This window comes from Anolis carolinensis, chromosome 2 (assembly GCF_035594765.1).
Source record: "Anolis carolinensis isolate JA03-04 chromosome 2, rAnoCar3.1.pri, whole genome shotgun sequence".
Classification (NCBI taxonomy): domain Eukaryota; kingdom Metazoa; phylum Chordata; class Lepidosauria; order Squamata; family Dactyloidae; genus Anolis; species Anolis carolinensis.
Genome location: NC_085842.1, coordinates 225,318,758 through 225,334,276, shown reverse-complemented (window position 1 = coordinate 225,334,276; position 15,519 = coordinate 225,318,758).

Genomic DNA, 15,519 nt, shown 5'->3' with positions numbered 1-15,519 from the left:
CTGCCTTTGTGCACCAAAACCACTAGCAAAGCACCCCTTAATAATTAATTAGGTAAAGGTAAAGGTAAAGTTTTTCCCCTGACATTAAGTCCAGTCGAGTCCGACTCTGGGAGTTGGTGCTCATGTCCATATCTAAGCTGAAGAGCCGGCATTGTCCGTAGACACCTCCAAGGTCATGTGGCTGGCATGACTGCATGGAGCGCTGTTACCTTCGTGCCAGAGCAGTACTTATTGATCTATTCACATTTACATGTTTTCGAACTGCTAGGTTGGCAGAAGCTGAGGCTAACACTGGGTGCTCATTCCGCTCCCCGGATTCGAACCTGTGACATTTTGGTCCGCAAGTTCAGCAGCTCAGCGCTTTAACAAGCTGCGCCACCGGGGCCCTTAATTAAATAATAATTAAAATACCGTTATAAAACAAGCAAAGTTTTGGAAGGCACGCATCTGGCAAGGGGCGAGGCAGGAAAGGCATGCGCCTTTCCCTCCTTTGTGCCGCACGCGCCTTCCTCGGAAGAGAAGGAGGGGGCCACCGCCATGGGGGTTGAATAAATGGCTTCAATGGGCCGCATGTGGCTTGTGGGTCGTAGTTTGGGGATCCCTGGTCTAGATAATGGGATATCTTTGTTTGATCTATGTTCTTGAGCAGGCATGAGCAAACTTCGGCCTTCCAGATGCTTTGGACTTCAATTCCCACACTTCCTAACAGCTGGTAGCACCATGCGCCTCCTTGTGCACCTTCCCTTTTACCGGTGACTGCTGGCAAAACAATATGGCCCAAAAGGGCCATTTGAAGACTTCTCTAGTTTTCCTTTGTCTGGAAGGAGCATCCATGAAGCCCAATCCCATGAAGCTCCCATAAACAGTCTGCTTATCAAGTTCTGTTCCTGGGTAGACTTGGGACCCATCTACAAAATCCAGGGCCGTTATGGACACCCCAATTTGCTGCTATAGTATTCAGCCTTGACTACAGAGGTTCTACACCATTTGCCTCTGGCCCACTGTGACTTAGGCTTCCATTTATGTTGTAAGCTGCCCTGAGTTCCCACGAGGAGATGGGATAAATAAAGTTGACTTGACTTGACTTAAACAGGATAAAAAAGAGTAAAAATAGCAGTTGGCCTTGGAAGACAATAGGGAAATAAGGGAATTTGAAATGACTTCCATCACTTTTTACATTGCTGTATGAAATAATATGAGTCTGAAAGATCAGATTCACATCTAAAGAAAAGGTTTTCTAAGTGTAATCTTCCCAAAGGTGTGTTTCTGTATCCGTGCATGCATGCACCCACTATTTATAACATTTCTCTATGATTAGCATGCAAATCTATTAGTTGTTTCCTTGTCATTGTTTTCATTAGGACCTCTATTTGGAAGTCTTTTTCTATTTAAATATAACAATTTTAAAAAATATTACTCCCTTGGAAGCTTTGGGGGCTTTCCCTCATTTGAAATGATGTCTCCCATTCGACTGTCTCATTGCCATTCAGCTCTTTATTAGCCAATAAAATCATCAATGCTGCCATCTGGAAATGAATGCATTTTGGTAGACGAGCTGCTATGTGCTCATTAGTTCTGAAGACTTTTTTTTAAAAAGATCACTTTCACTATCATAATCTGCTCTTATTATTGTTCTCAAACTGAGCTTCCATATGGTTTCAACATATTCCTGGTACTGTCCATAGCTTGGTTACTCTTGTATATAGATATGGGGACATAACATTATCTGGGAGTAAATAAAATTGGAGTATTTTTGTGAATTCAAATCAAATCTGAAATTTTATCACAGGGTGTTGGCAAGAAGGTATAATCCAAATGTTTTCTTGTGTTCATACAATACTAGTACAGGCTTTAATTAAATTATTGTTTGGTACTACTTAATGAAGCACTACATGGTAAATATATTGCTTCTGTGACATCTGCCAATCTAACTACATGGTAGTCACTTTTCACTTCCTCTAACTAAAACACTATAAAAATTTTTTTTTCAAAAGGACAAGTGAAACTTGGTGAGTTCACAAGGTCCTAAAATGGAGTAAGGGGACAGGAAACAAGGCTGATGATGTCATCTTCACCCCACTTGGTCGTCCTTTTCATCTGAAATATATTTCTAATATTAAGATAACTGGATAAGGTAGATAAGTCAAGCAAATGTTGCAAGCTATGCTAGCTCTAATGCAATGATATTGAAGCTTGGTTTTAAATGGTCAATTATCATTTCAGCAGTATGCTTCATGGTAGAACTAGTTTATTGATACGGGTCAAGACTCCCCTATGAAAAGGTGTTATAGAGAGTGTCATCATTAATTCCTTAAGCTTTCAGACCTACTACTATGGGCAATTCAGTTCTTCACCTTTTAACATGATGTGATGATTCAGTATGCTTCAGAAGAAGGTGATTTCCTTTAGACATCTGTCCAAAGAAGTGTGATTCAATTTGGCATGTGGGATTTGTTTAATCCCAGAACACAGCCTTAAACCAAGAGAAATCTCATTTGGCCAGAATAGCCTGCTGGAATTGTGTAACTGTCCCCATTTTAACATACTTTTACCCACATTAAAGAAGCCTCCAATGGCACAATGGGTTAAATCTTTGTGCCAGCAGGACTGCTGACCGAAAGGTCAGTGGTTCAAATCCGGGGAGTGGGGTGAGCTGCTGTCTGTCAGCTCCAGCTTCCCATGTGGGGACATGAGAGAAGCCTCCCACAGAATGGTAAAACATCTGGGCGTCCCCTGGGCAACGTCCTTGCAGACGGCCAATTCTCTCACACCAGAAGTGACTTGCAATTTCTCAAGTCGCTCCTAGCACCCAAAAAAACACATTAAAAAGATTTAGTTGTATTCTTCTATCTGGGAGGCCTAGTTAGATGAGTTAACAGTATGTGAAGTGAATATTTATTTAGGTATTACACTTCTATTCAACTGAATTTGTGTTGATAGTGAAGATGTTCCCTTTTAGGCTTGTGTTCACCTTTCCAGAGTACATTCCAGAAAACATTCATATGTACAACATTCACATCCTTAACCTTGCTCTGGATTCCCTCCTTCTAGTCTAAGGAAAGTGGTTTGCACAAGGTCATGGTAGCATTTGAACCATATCATGAGTTCCAATGGAACTTGCTCACCAGTAGGCTGTTTTTGCTCTTCTTAATAAAGATTTCAATTAATGTGTATTCTTGGAAAACACAACAATGCTTTAAAACGACACTACTTCTGGTATGAGAATCTTTTGAACGTCGCTTTATTTCCTGTCCCCATTAATCAGCACTAGAACTAGTGCACGTTGCCATTTGGGAAGATTATGTAGAAATTTGTTGTTGTACTGCCAAGATCAGAGACTTTATTGCAACTGTAGACAGTGTGCAGCTCTGGGAGAACTTAACATGATGCATAATAGAGAAATTTGTGAGAAACTATTTATGCGTAACAAAACCATTCTCACACATGCATTGACAGTTATTTGTATGGCAGGAAGGAAACATGAAAAAGATTTATGTGTCTAGAAAACAGGATCACAGGATCTTGGTTTTAATTGGGAGAACAATTTGGTCCAATTTTCCAAAAGAAATGAAAGTTGTTGGCATTTTTTCAGAACCACAGAAAGGGAGCCTAATTATCTTTCCTCCTTTGTTTCAGAAACACACTGTTAGTGTTCCCTGTTAGTCCCTTTCTTTTAAAAATATTCTGATATGGTGAATTATGTACTAATCCCTGGTAGATCAGAGTCTTTATAACTTTATTAATCCACCAGAGTAAGAAACGCTGCCAGCAAAATAATAATTTTAAATGATCCAGGTACTGGGAGAAAGCTTTTAGGTCAAGCCAAAGCTATTGTATAGAAAATAATGATAATAATGATGCATAGGTGGTAAGAAAACTGTATAAGTTTTATCTATCCCTTAAAATGGACCATGTCAACCTCACCCTGACTACTGATTCCTGATCCCTCGACGGAATGTTCTGACTGTAACTATGTCTACTTAAACTAACTATGTCTATTTTAATTGAACTGTTTTGCCTTGTTATGATGTTATTCATTATTTTTTACTGTGTTCAAGTTGTTGTATGTTGTTTTGACAATTGACTATTTTGCACACATGTTGGAAACCGCCCTGAGTCCTCTTGAGGAGATAGAGCAGTATATAAATAATTAATAATTAATAATAATAATAATAATTATTATTATAAAATATCTTTTAAATGATCAAAAAAGGAGAGGTTTTTCTTGAAGGTAAGCATCAATGAGCTGAAGAATTAAGATTTGTGAGATGATAGGTCAAGATCAAATGTAACATGTAGACAAAATTTCTCCAGTCTTCTTCATGTAGTTGATGCATTCACTAGATGTAATCTTGGCCCCTGATTGCTCTCTTCTCTTGGATGCTTTTCAGTTTCTGTGGTCTGTGACTGTGGACAGGATCCTTAGAAAGGTGAGAGACAACGCATGTATACTTGTTTTGTAAATCCTGGCTTTTTAAATAGGTTAAAGGAGGATTGGCAGAGTGGGTGAAGTAGGTAATTGCAACCTCCTTACAACAAGGCAGATTGTATCCTTGAAATACAATCATAGTCAGTCATGAGTGATCACCTATGATGATGATGATATGAGAAGGCAGTGTTCCAAAACTTGTCTTTGTTGGAAACATTGTCACTGATTCTCTTTATAATTGATCATTATTAGCCAGTGTCCAACATGTCATTCTTGGACAAGATATTGGAATGTGTGAATGCTAACCAGCTCCAAGAGATTAGAGTCATTCATTCTACTTTAGGATTGATTATGGAACAAAGACAGCTTTGGTGGATGACATGAAATTGCTGGGAGCACCCATCCAGAGTTTTGGGATGTGGTGCCATCAGTATGCTGATGACAGCCAATTCTATAACTCATTGCCACCACAATCAAAGCAGGTTGGTTTAGTCCCAAACCAGAATCTGTCATCAATAATGAATTGGATGAGGCTAAGCAAATTGAAATTTACTTGAGTCAAGACAGAGCTGCTCTTAAGGCTGACTAAGGAATTGGGATTCAGCCTAAAGATGGGGTTGCACTCTCCCCAATGATGTAGTTTGTCATTGTTTTTATCATTTCAATATTTCCCTCCTTTAATCCCCCTTATCCCACACATGTTGCTAACATCAGCAAAGGTGGTCAGTGATGACCAGTCTTCGGAGGTTTGTGATTGATTCTATGGCAGCAAAAATGACATGGATGGGGGGGGGGTCACCCAATGGGACTGAATTAGCCTCACTGGATGGTCTGGACTCCATCCCATCATCGCAGTAGGGTGGACTGGGCAATGTAGCTGCCCCTATGGTTAGCCTGGGATATTGCTACTTGAGATCAGCCAAATGCCCTGTGTACATGGGCTCAGAGGCAAAGGACCTCATCACGTAGAGATCCAGAAACTAGGGGACAGAGGGGGAAACTGTGGACAGTGTTCCATTCCCTTACCATCATGGGTTGCCATCCCATGAAGTTTCCCCACTGTATCTGGTTTCCTTCTGTGCTGTCCCCAGCTTCTTCTACCTGATTCCTCAGGACTCTGTTTCTGCATGCTTCCAGAACCAGGTTCCATTGCTCTTTCCTGTTTGTTTTAATTGGTGAACTTGCATTTTTCTTTGCTTATTTCTTTCAAGCATGTGTATACATGTACACATAGTGAAGTACATGTATTGCATCAAGATCCCTACCCTTTTACTAAAGAGTGTTTCAGTAGTATTTTCAGTCTCCTCTGGATTGGCTGCAAAGGACAGAACTGAACTGAACTTTGAAAGAAAATATAATGTCAACAGCAATGAGAACATGGGAATCCACTTACTAAACACAGTAGCAAGCCAGTGAATACTGCTTGGTATCATTTCCTGCATCACACCTATTCTACTTGGTCCTCATATCTATCCTACCTGAGAATTTAATGCAGCTTGTTTTGCTCATACGAATGATAAGGTATGGCCAATTTTCACTTTCAAAGTGTTTGACACTGAGATCCCTTTGTATTTCTAAATATAGGCAAAGGCAAGCTATCTCCATGGGATTATTTTTGTCATGAAAACTTTCCAAACCTGAGTTGGGGGTCATTAAACATTTTCTAAAAGTAGTTAAAATGTATTCTTTAATCAAAATAATTAAAATGACAAGTAAATAAAATACAAATCGCTTTTTAAAAATAGAATCAAATTATTTGTTTTAGCTGAAGGAGGTTCACCTCAGTTTCCTTTAAGCAAATCAGCTCATCAAAATAAGATGAAGTGGGTTGTATGTGTAATGGTAAATGCCACCCACATGAAATATTAAATTTCATGTGCATCCAAACTAAACTAAGCACAGGACTAGCAAGTAAGTTTTCTAAATTATTAATTGATGTCATAGCAAACTTATAGAATGCACTAGACACAGGCATTTGATGGTGTCAAAAATGTGGAGCTGTTTTTCTCCTGAGCCATAAATATAAATATCATTTTTATTTGTAGAAAGCCAAAGGACAATGCACACATACGTGTGTGTGTGTGTGTGTGTGTGTGTGAGAGAGAGAGAGCGAGAGAGAGAGAGAGAGAGAGAGAGAGAGAGAGAGAGAGAGAGAGAGAGAGGGAGGGGGAGGAAAGAGAAGCATGTATGCTGGTTTGATGTGTGCATAGCCTTTAACATCCCCAGATGGCTCCCTACGGTATGTTTTTTTTTTAACTGTCAACTTTCCCTCCTCAAAATGACCTGATTTTTCTCAAGAATTAATAATTTAGAGGAAAGACCGAACTTGGTGGAATTACTTACTCTCCCTTACCTCTTTCTTCGTCTCTGCCAGCTTCCACTCTCAAACCCTTCCCTGGGGTCATTCTCTCTTACATATTCATGGAGGCTATTCCTAGTTTGTTTAAGCAGAAAGTCAGAAGTCACTATTTTCAAATGTATCTATTTTTAGAAGGATGTCCTTCCCTCATATGTATGTGTGTGTGTGTGTGAATAGACTTAGAGAATATAGATCCCATATTGTCTCTAAAAGAAGGAAATGACCCTTTTAATAAGGTTTTTAAAGAAATGAAGTTAACAAAACACTTCTGTATTCAAATTCAGTAGCTAGCTACATCTCTCTGCAACATAGAGGGGATCATGTTATGCTTGCCTGCCAAGAGTCTGTTAGAAATGAGGAGGGTTTTTTGAATTAAAAGATGGGGCAACTTTACAAACATGTCTGAATAGACAACAATTCAAAATGCCACTTTGAAGAGTTAAGCTGTCAAAGTCTCGGGGCTGGATGGAAATATATTTCATTTTATTTTCTTCCATGTTTCAATTCCTTAAATTTCAAATTCTTTTCATCCTGTTTGAGGAGGAAGTCATTAATTTTAAATGCTACACACATTTCTTACCTTTTGATTGAATAGGCAAATACCATGCCCATTTATTGCTCAAAAGCTACTGTCATCGTGCACCCCCTTCATTTTTTTAAACTTGAGATTTCATGGAGATTTCAGGGTTCTTTATTTATTTATTTTGAAAAATAAAAAGAGCTAGATGATGATAGGCATTACTCAAAACTGCATCTCTGCAAATGTTAAGACAAATAATGAGGAAGTGAGTTTAGAAAGAGTGTTTCTACTCCAGACTGGCCCCAGATATACTGGCAAATGTGGACACAGCCAAGTCATCACAAATAAGTACTTACATAATTGTACTGTTTTCCTGATTATAAATTACTTATCCACACTGCAGTGATTTTTTTATTTCCCTATACTTTCAGTAGAAGCAGGTACATAGAGCTTTCCTACTAATTTATTCTATTGCTCTAGAGTTATGCTTATCTCTAGACTTTGTTTCATGGGTGGTACCTACTATTCTCATTTTGTCCACAAAGTGATAGTTATGTGAAGATTCCTTACATGATGTTTGACATCCAGTTAGTGTGTTGTGATCATATAGGTCCAACATACACCTGTTTCTGTGGCCATTGTTAACATCATAACCATCCTATATTTTGACCATATAATGAGCAAAGGCTGTCCAAGGCACTTTTTCAGTGTGCCAAAGCCCTCTTCAAAATGAGTTATTTCCATGTCAGTAGAGAATTGGATTTTGAAAAAAGTGGCTTGTTATGGAATCTAGGATTGGTGATAAAGTTTCAGTTGAGACATCTTTTCCCCATGATTACTTTTCCAGGAGTGAATTTCCCTTCCGTGAGGTAGATTTCTTTCACTTCCTGTTGCCTCATCCCCATTTGCAATATGACTCATTTGTATGTCAGACGTTTGTAACTTGGGAACTGCCTGTATTTTTCTTTAACTGGACATAAAGTAATAACAAAATCCTCAGGGATCTTTGAAAAACTTACAGAGTGATGCCAGTCACAGAATACCCAACTTAAAAAAAAAATACTGTGTGCGTTTTTGAATCTTTCTTTTAAAAATCATCCCTAGTATTCTGGAAAAATGTCTCGAACAGGCCACGCAATAATGTAACTTGAACATTCACATAACACAAAGGAAAGCTGAACTATCAAAGCAAATAAAAAGTGCTAATTTCTTCATATTGCCAATAAACCTTATTTGTGTATGTATAACCTTCTGTTGCAACACGGACTCCTTAAAGCGCCAGACCAGACGTTAGTAAAAATACAGTTTATTAGTTCACAACCAAAAGGATCCCAAAAACAAACTCAAAAGGCTCAGAACACTTAATCTTCAGTGTGAAACACAGAATTCCCAGCAAACAACACAAAGCCCCAGACCCTGGAAAATAACCTGGATTAAACCGGAGTATAATCCGGTTTAAAAACAAACTTTGTAAAACAACAAAGAAGGCACTCAAATTCCCAGAAGGACATCAGCAGGCAGGAATTGACGACAAGCAGGGGCCCGAAGACATCTGTAGAAGTCACCCAAACACAATGTCGATCCCGCCACCCAGTCCATCTTTTATCCAAACCCATAATTCCCCAAGACCCAGCTGGATCCCCACTGTGCCAACCCTCAAACGTGTCGCTACTTATGGGTTCTCTAAAGATGTCCTGGATCTCTCGTACCTTAGTCCAGTCCATTCCCTCATCCTCTGAACTTGTCATCCCATCCTCCTGATTCTCAACCCCATCATCCCCCTCAAAGCCCTCAAATGAGTCATCATCAGTAGGCTCCATAAGTATTTCCCAGATCCGCTTCCTTTGTTGCTCCTCATCGGAGTCTTGCTCATGAGTAGTCTTTCTTCCTCTTCTAGTGCACCTAGTAGTATCATTACTCAAAGACTCCATCACAACACCTACTTTGCTCTGAAATTTTGTTCATTGCATATTGCTCTGGGGGAAAAAATGGGTCATTATCAAATTCATTAATATTCTTTATATTTGAAATTCAGACTTCAGCAATGTATTGTACAAATACAACATCAAAAAATCATATGTAAATCAGAGAGGAAATGAAAAAGAAATAAAATATTGGTATGCAGGTTGTCATTAATTGTTTTAGGTTATATTATCCAGCCAAATAATTATTTGGGTTATATCTATGTTAGATATTATTCATGCGGACTTAAGGTGCATCTTGACAGACCAGAAATGGTGATGCTGATATGGAACGGGGTGCTCTGGATCAGTATCATTGGAGGTTATACTCTATGACAGTGGTTCTCACGGTGGGTCTGCAGATGTTTTGGCCTTCAACTCCCAGAAATCTTAACAGCTGATCTGGCTGGGATTTCTGAGAGTTGTAGTCCAAAACACCTGGGGACCCACAGGTTGAGAACCACTGCTCTATGGCATCAGAACCATTTTGCACTGCTTGCCCACAACCCTTACCTTGTCTCTCTCTATCTGCAGTTTGCAGTGCTCACCAAGCATGAAAATTGTGTTGTTTGTTGTTCAGTATCTGTAGTGATGATATACAAAACCGCAAAGCAACATGAGGGAGGACAGGAAGGAGATTACTTCCTCCTGTCCTCCTCCCTTCTCTGATAACCTTGTTGTTCTGGCTATCATCCCAAGTGTCCAGCAGTGTACAGCACCCAAGATAAAGGGAGCACATGGTACATGACACTTCCTGTTCCTGGGCTGCCCATGCCCAGAGAAAACTATATAACCAGCTGTAGACACTTCCTGATTAGGAAGCAGCACAGTTGATTACACATGCCCGAAATCTTTAGGTTTAGAAGATATGAGTTTGTCATGTTTGCATTGCAATATGAGAAACAATGTTTTCTCACCCATTCATAATATATGGATGTTCTAGTATTAGATATTGTTCAAGAAAGTTATACATTACCCTCCAAGTGAACTTCAAGGACCCAGACAAATGGTTAGTCAGAGGTCATTGTTCCCTAACATTATTAATTCTTTCTCTGATTTGGTCTTTCTTCCAAATATAGTATAGCAGCTCACAGTTATTATACAACCTCTTAAAAATGTTCCAGGACAGTGGCAATACTATAAACAGGCTCTGAGAAATAGAAAAATAATCAATGCTAAAAATACTTCTGGATTTGCTGATTAACCTTGCCAAGAAGAAGGTTAATCAAGTTATTAGGGCTTGCTACAATTTCCTCTCCCGGTATTTCTGTATTCCAAAGAACTAAAGTCTCTTGTAGCTCCCACTGCAGGTTTCTGTTCCAGAATTTTGCATTAGCTGAATTTCTGATTAAGTTGCATTTATGTTATTTATTTAAGTTGGACTCATGTATTTCTCTGTTCATATTCTTCATGTATTGCCATTTGTATTATTTATTGGAACCTTTAAAATAGAAACTTATATTTTTCTTCCTAGAAAACAGCTTCTTTTCCATTTGACATTATAAATCAACAAAATCAGTTGTGGCATCCACAGCCAGCCTTTCTCTGTGTCATGAGAACATTAAAGAAATAGAAAAAACTGCTTTCAGAGAACAACCTGAGTCTTCTGAATAGGAAACATTTGTGAAATTTGCCTTGATATAAATAGCCTAATTAGATAAATACAGCAAACTGTCCTCTTACTATGCTGAATGATCTAACTATAAACTTCAGAGCCAAGTTATAACATTTTATGTGATTTTTAACAACGTATTTATAATCTTGTTAAGCACGATGTAGCACCATTTTAGTCTGTCATAAAATTAAGCATTATTCCAAACTGATTCTTGTCACCTTTATAATGTTGTTGTCGTGGGATCCATCAGTTGTAGACTTTTATAAGAGAGCTAGCTAGTAAATTATCCCAAGAGCCCATTTACTGCCATGAATTCTAAGATCAAAATCTTTACATGAAGTTCTCAACCATACTTCTACTATTCTAGTTGTTCTGCTTGCAAAATTTTTATCCAGCTCAATATCAATAAAGGCTAATTTTGTAATGTAGTTTTCTTAAAGTTTAATTTCTATTAATTCGAATGTAATGTTTTTTTAATCACTTGTAATTTTAAAAATTTGGCATGGGTAAAAGGTGCTACCATGTTCTTGGAGATGAAACATTTGTAGTATTAGGTGAATCAAGTCACCAAATCACATTTATCTACTCTTGATAGGCCAGGTCATTTTTAACCACTGAAAAATGTTTGCTCTATGAGTTTATTCATTAGAAAAACAAAATTGGGTTGTTATTATTATTCTATGTCTAATTTTTGTTTTGTGTATTTTAATATGTATTTTATGAAAATATGATTTAATATGCGTATTCTGCTGAGTGTTTTTAAATGATTATGTGTTTTGATGGTGTGTTTTAGCAATGTTGTAACCCACCTCGACCTGTGAGGAGAGGCAAGTAAGAAATAACAAAAATATTATTATTAAAATTATTATTATATCAAGCTGTGAATAGTTGGTGTTTTGATCTAGTAAAGGAATTTGGCAACTTAGAAGTGGGAGATGGATTCATGCACCTCTGTTTATCTATTCTATGGCTGAGTTGTACAGGATATCACATAGGAACAGAGGCGGTTCAAACACGAGGCCAACTAGGCAGTTGCCTGTAGTGCCATCTTGTTGGGGGCGCCATCAAGGCAACTCCTGTCTCCTGCGGCCTGCCTCCGCAAGGTATTGAACTGCTTTTTCTGTTGATTTGTTGTAAAACATGATGTTTTAGTGCTTAATTTGTAAAATCTTAATGTAATTTGATGTTTAATAGGCTTTTCCTTAATCCCTCCTTATTATCAAACATTTTCGCTTATCCAACACTTTTATTTTTCAGTGATTGGTTTGGGGGGGGGGGATGCCAAAATTCTGTTCGCCTACACTTGAAAAATACCTAGGGCCGGCTCTGCATAGGAAAGATGGAATTAGCAAGAAATATCACCCTGCACCTCCCTATTCCACTGATATCTACAAATCCTCCTTTCTGTATGGAAGGATTTATTCATGATCGACAACAGTGGATAGGCATAACACATTGTTTCCGATATAGTGTGACCTCATCACACCAGGATGTAGTTTAGGGAGGGGCTTTTAAACTGCTTAGCCATAAAGTCCTGGGCCTCACTAAACTACAAACCCCAGAATTCTGTAGGAGGCAGCCACAGGATTCTAGTGTGATCAGGTCCACTTATTTTAGGTCATTCATGAATGAGGTAGGACCCATGGGTAAGCCTGTACTGGTGGCCACTACATCTGTGGTCAGTCCAGAACAGAAGATCTGGACTCGTTCCAGAGATGGCCACATGAACCTGGCCAAACCTGCTGCACCGCTATCCACGTTGTTCAGTTGGGCTGAGACTGTACCAATCCCATTGGACCATCGCAAACACAGAACATCCATGACAGTCAGGAGCCACTGGGATGTTGTCCACCAGCCTATAATGGTTCCTGGGAGCCAACAGTTAGTCCACACACCTTTTAGCTTGTCCATGCCTGCTTTAAAGAGACATCTAGCCTTGCATTGCATTAGTTCCTGCATGTTTTCAAATTCTGTAATGTTTCCAATGGGAAATTAAAAAATCAGACTTTTGAATGGAAAATGTGCTTTCTACTTGGTCTTTTGGCCTGTTACCATGGCTCTTGGTCACTTTGACATTGGCAGTTGTAAGATACAAAATCTCATAAAACTGTCAACTATCAGATAAAACCACAGTTGGAAACCATACATCAAGCATTATCCAGTGACACTACATGTCAACTTTCTAAGATGGGGTGTATGAACTACTAAATTCTATAAATTAGAGAGCACCATCAAATCCCATTTCTCTAATACTGCTAGATTTTGCTGATGGAAATTAAATCTTAACTGTATGTATCAACATCAAATATACAACCTGCTATTGGATTGTTCTACTGTGTCAGAAGAGTATTATATTGTAAATGTTAGTATAACTATTATCTCAATTTTTAGCCCATAATCATAATATACTGCTATTTTTTTTAAAAAAAAACAACATTTTTTTTTAAAAAAAGAAGAATTACAGAGAAGAACTAGAGACATTTTTTCAGCTCAAGGGTCTAATTCTGTCTCCAATTAAAGCTAAAGTTAATTGAAACTTTATTGCACTCTGTTCTTTTCAGTGGCTTATAGGTGAGAGTTTACTTTTTTAGATTATGACTCTCAGATTCCAAAATTCAAGGGGCCATACTGGTCGGTATATTGTTGGAAATGTAGTCCAAAGATGTTACCTTTCCAAGCACTGCTTTTGTCAGACTGATTTAAAACTAAATGTGATGACTGCCATATAACCTGTGTTTACCTCACTCACCACACTATCATAACAGTCTTATTTAGCTGTTAAAATGTAACCTATAGAAAAGTTCCCCTTCTGCGCAGGATTAGGGCAATGTAATAGGTCTTGGAGGGTGTTCCTAAATATCCGAAATGTAGAAAGCCAGTCAAGTCCTGGTTATAAGCCATATACCTATAAACTGATACAAACTGATATAGCCATGATGGCTTGATTGAGAACAGCCTGTCTCAATCATCCCAGATGTGAAGAAGGAAATTCCAGGAGGCTCTACAGTTTGATCCTTTCCTAATCCTGGATCCTGAACCCAACATTCTGAGCAACTTCCTTCTATAAAGTGTGCACCTCGGGATTTCCTTTCCATATTATGGTCTACTACTTAGGATAGCACAAACCAGAGAAAATTGCTCAGTTCTTTTTACTAGAATGGACCATAGTACCAAGCTTCCCAAAGAGTTTGTTTGGTGCCAAAACTGGCACATGTTACTGCTATAGCATATGTTGTATTGGTGACAAATGATGTAGCAGATGGTACAGAGAAGAGTAGCATTCGGCCTTCCCCACTCCCAATTAACAAGAAAAGTGAGATTTTAAACAACAAATTCTACTAACTCTATTTCATCAGTTGTCAAATTCCCCATTACAGATCAAATGGTGTCCCTGAAGTGGGAGGCACCTCCTTTAGGGCAAGGCCAAAACAAGATGGATTCATAGGGTTATACACCGGAGAAACAAACAAGGAAATGCAAATAATGCAAGTATGACCGATCTCCACTCTCATTAGTAATGGGAACAGTTTGAGCAGGCTAATAACTGATGAAAATTTATTCCCCCATCTGTTCTCAACCTTGATGTCTTTTTGTAGCATTAAACTGCTAAGCTAATGCAAATAATAGTATAAGGTCATGGATACAAATCAACTGTTTCATGTCACTGGACAACTGTTAGTATTTGGCAATTATACTAAACAAGGTCCCCAATACCTATTGCCTAATGGTAGAGGTATAACTCACCATAGTCCCATATTTCCTACATGTCTCAGTGCAGGATAGTTGCCACCCCCTCCCCATCCTCACCCACAACACAAAATGAGGAGAATCGGAAAGAACAATTACTACATTGAAAAGCAACTCGCTGAAGATTGTTGACATGAGTAGATGGTTGAGCAGCAAGTCAAAAGAAGGGTGCTGGACTATGATTGGCTCTTGCTCATTTCTTATATTTGTGCAATATCAAGACACAAAATATTATAATACTTCTATTTCTGCTGCCTTCCCTTCTGAAAGCATACACGTAATCATTTCATTGAGCAGAGCAGGTGTGGGTTTGTGTGGCTATGATATAAGATGAAAGAAATAAATCCAATAATGGTGTATATATATTAGAACTAAATACTAATTTATTTTCATAAAGAACAGTAGGAATTTAGGTACAGTCTGCCCTAAAGAAACTGCTCATACCCACCGTTTCTGAATCCATAAATGGCTTTAAAATATTCAAATATTCCACTATATACCATTGTATGAGCATCCACAGATTTTATACTCAAACCTCAGTGGCTACTAAGGGCCCACTGTAATTCTAAAATGCCCCTTTTAATACCAGTGGTGATAAAGAATGACAAACTTTGTCTACATTCTGTCCCATTTCTCTGTATTGCTGATAAGTAGAAATAAGATTACATAAAGCCATTTCTTTCTGTTTGTCAATTCACAACAGCACATTATTTCACTCAAATATTACTACAGCCGCACCTAACAAGCAATACTGAGATTGTATCATTCCTTTTCCCCACCTTTTCTTATTATTTTATCTCTTACTAGTCTAATTTTTATTTCTGTGGGCTTTTGCTTTTGCTGCTTCTGCTGCAACTAGTTACAGCTGCTACTGCTTCTCTTCTTCCT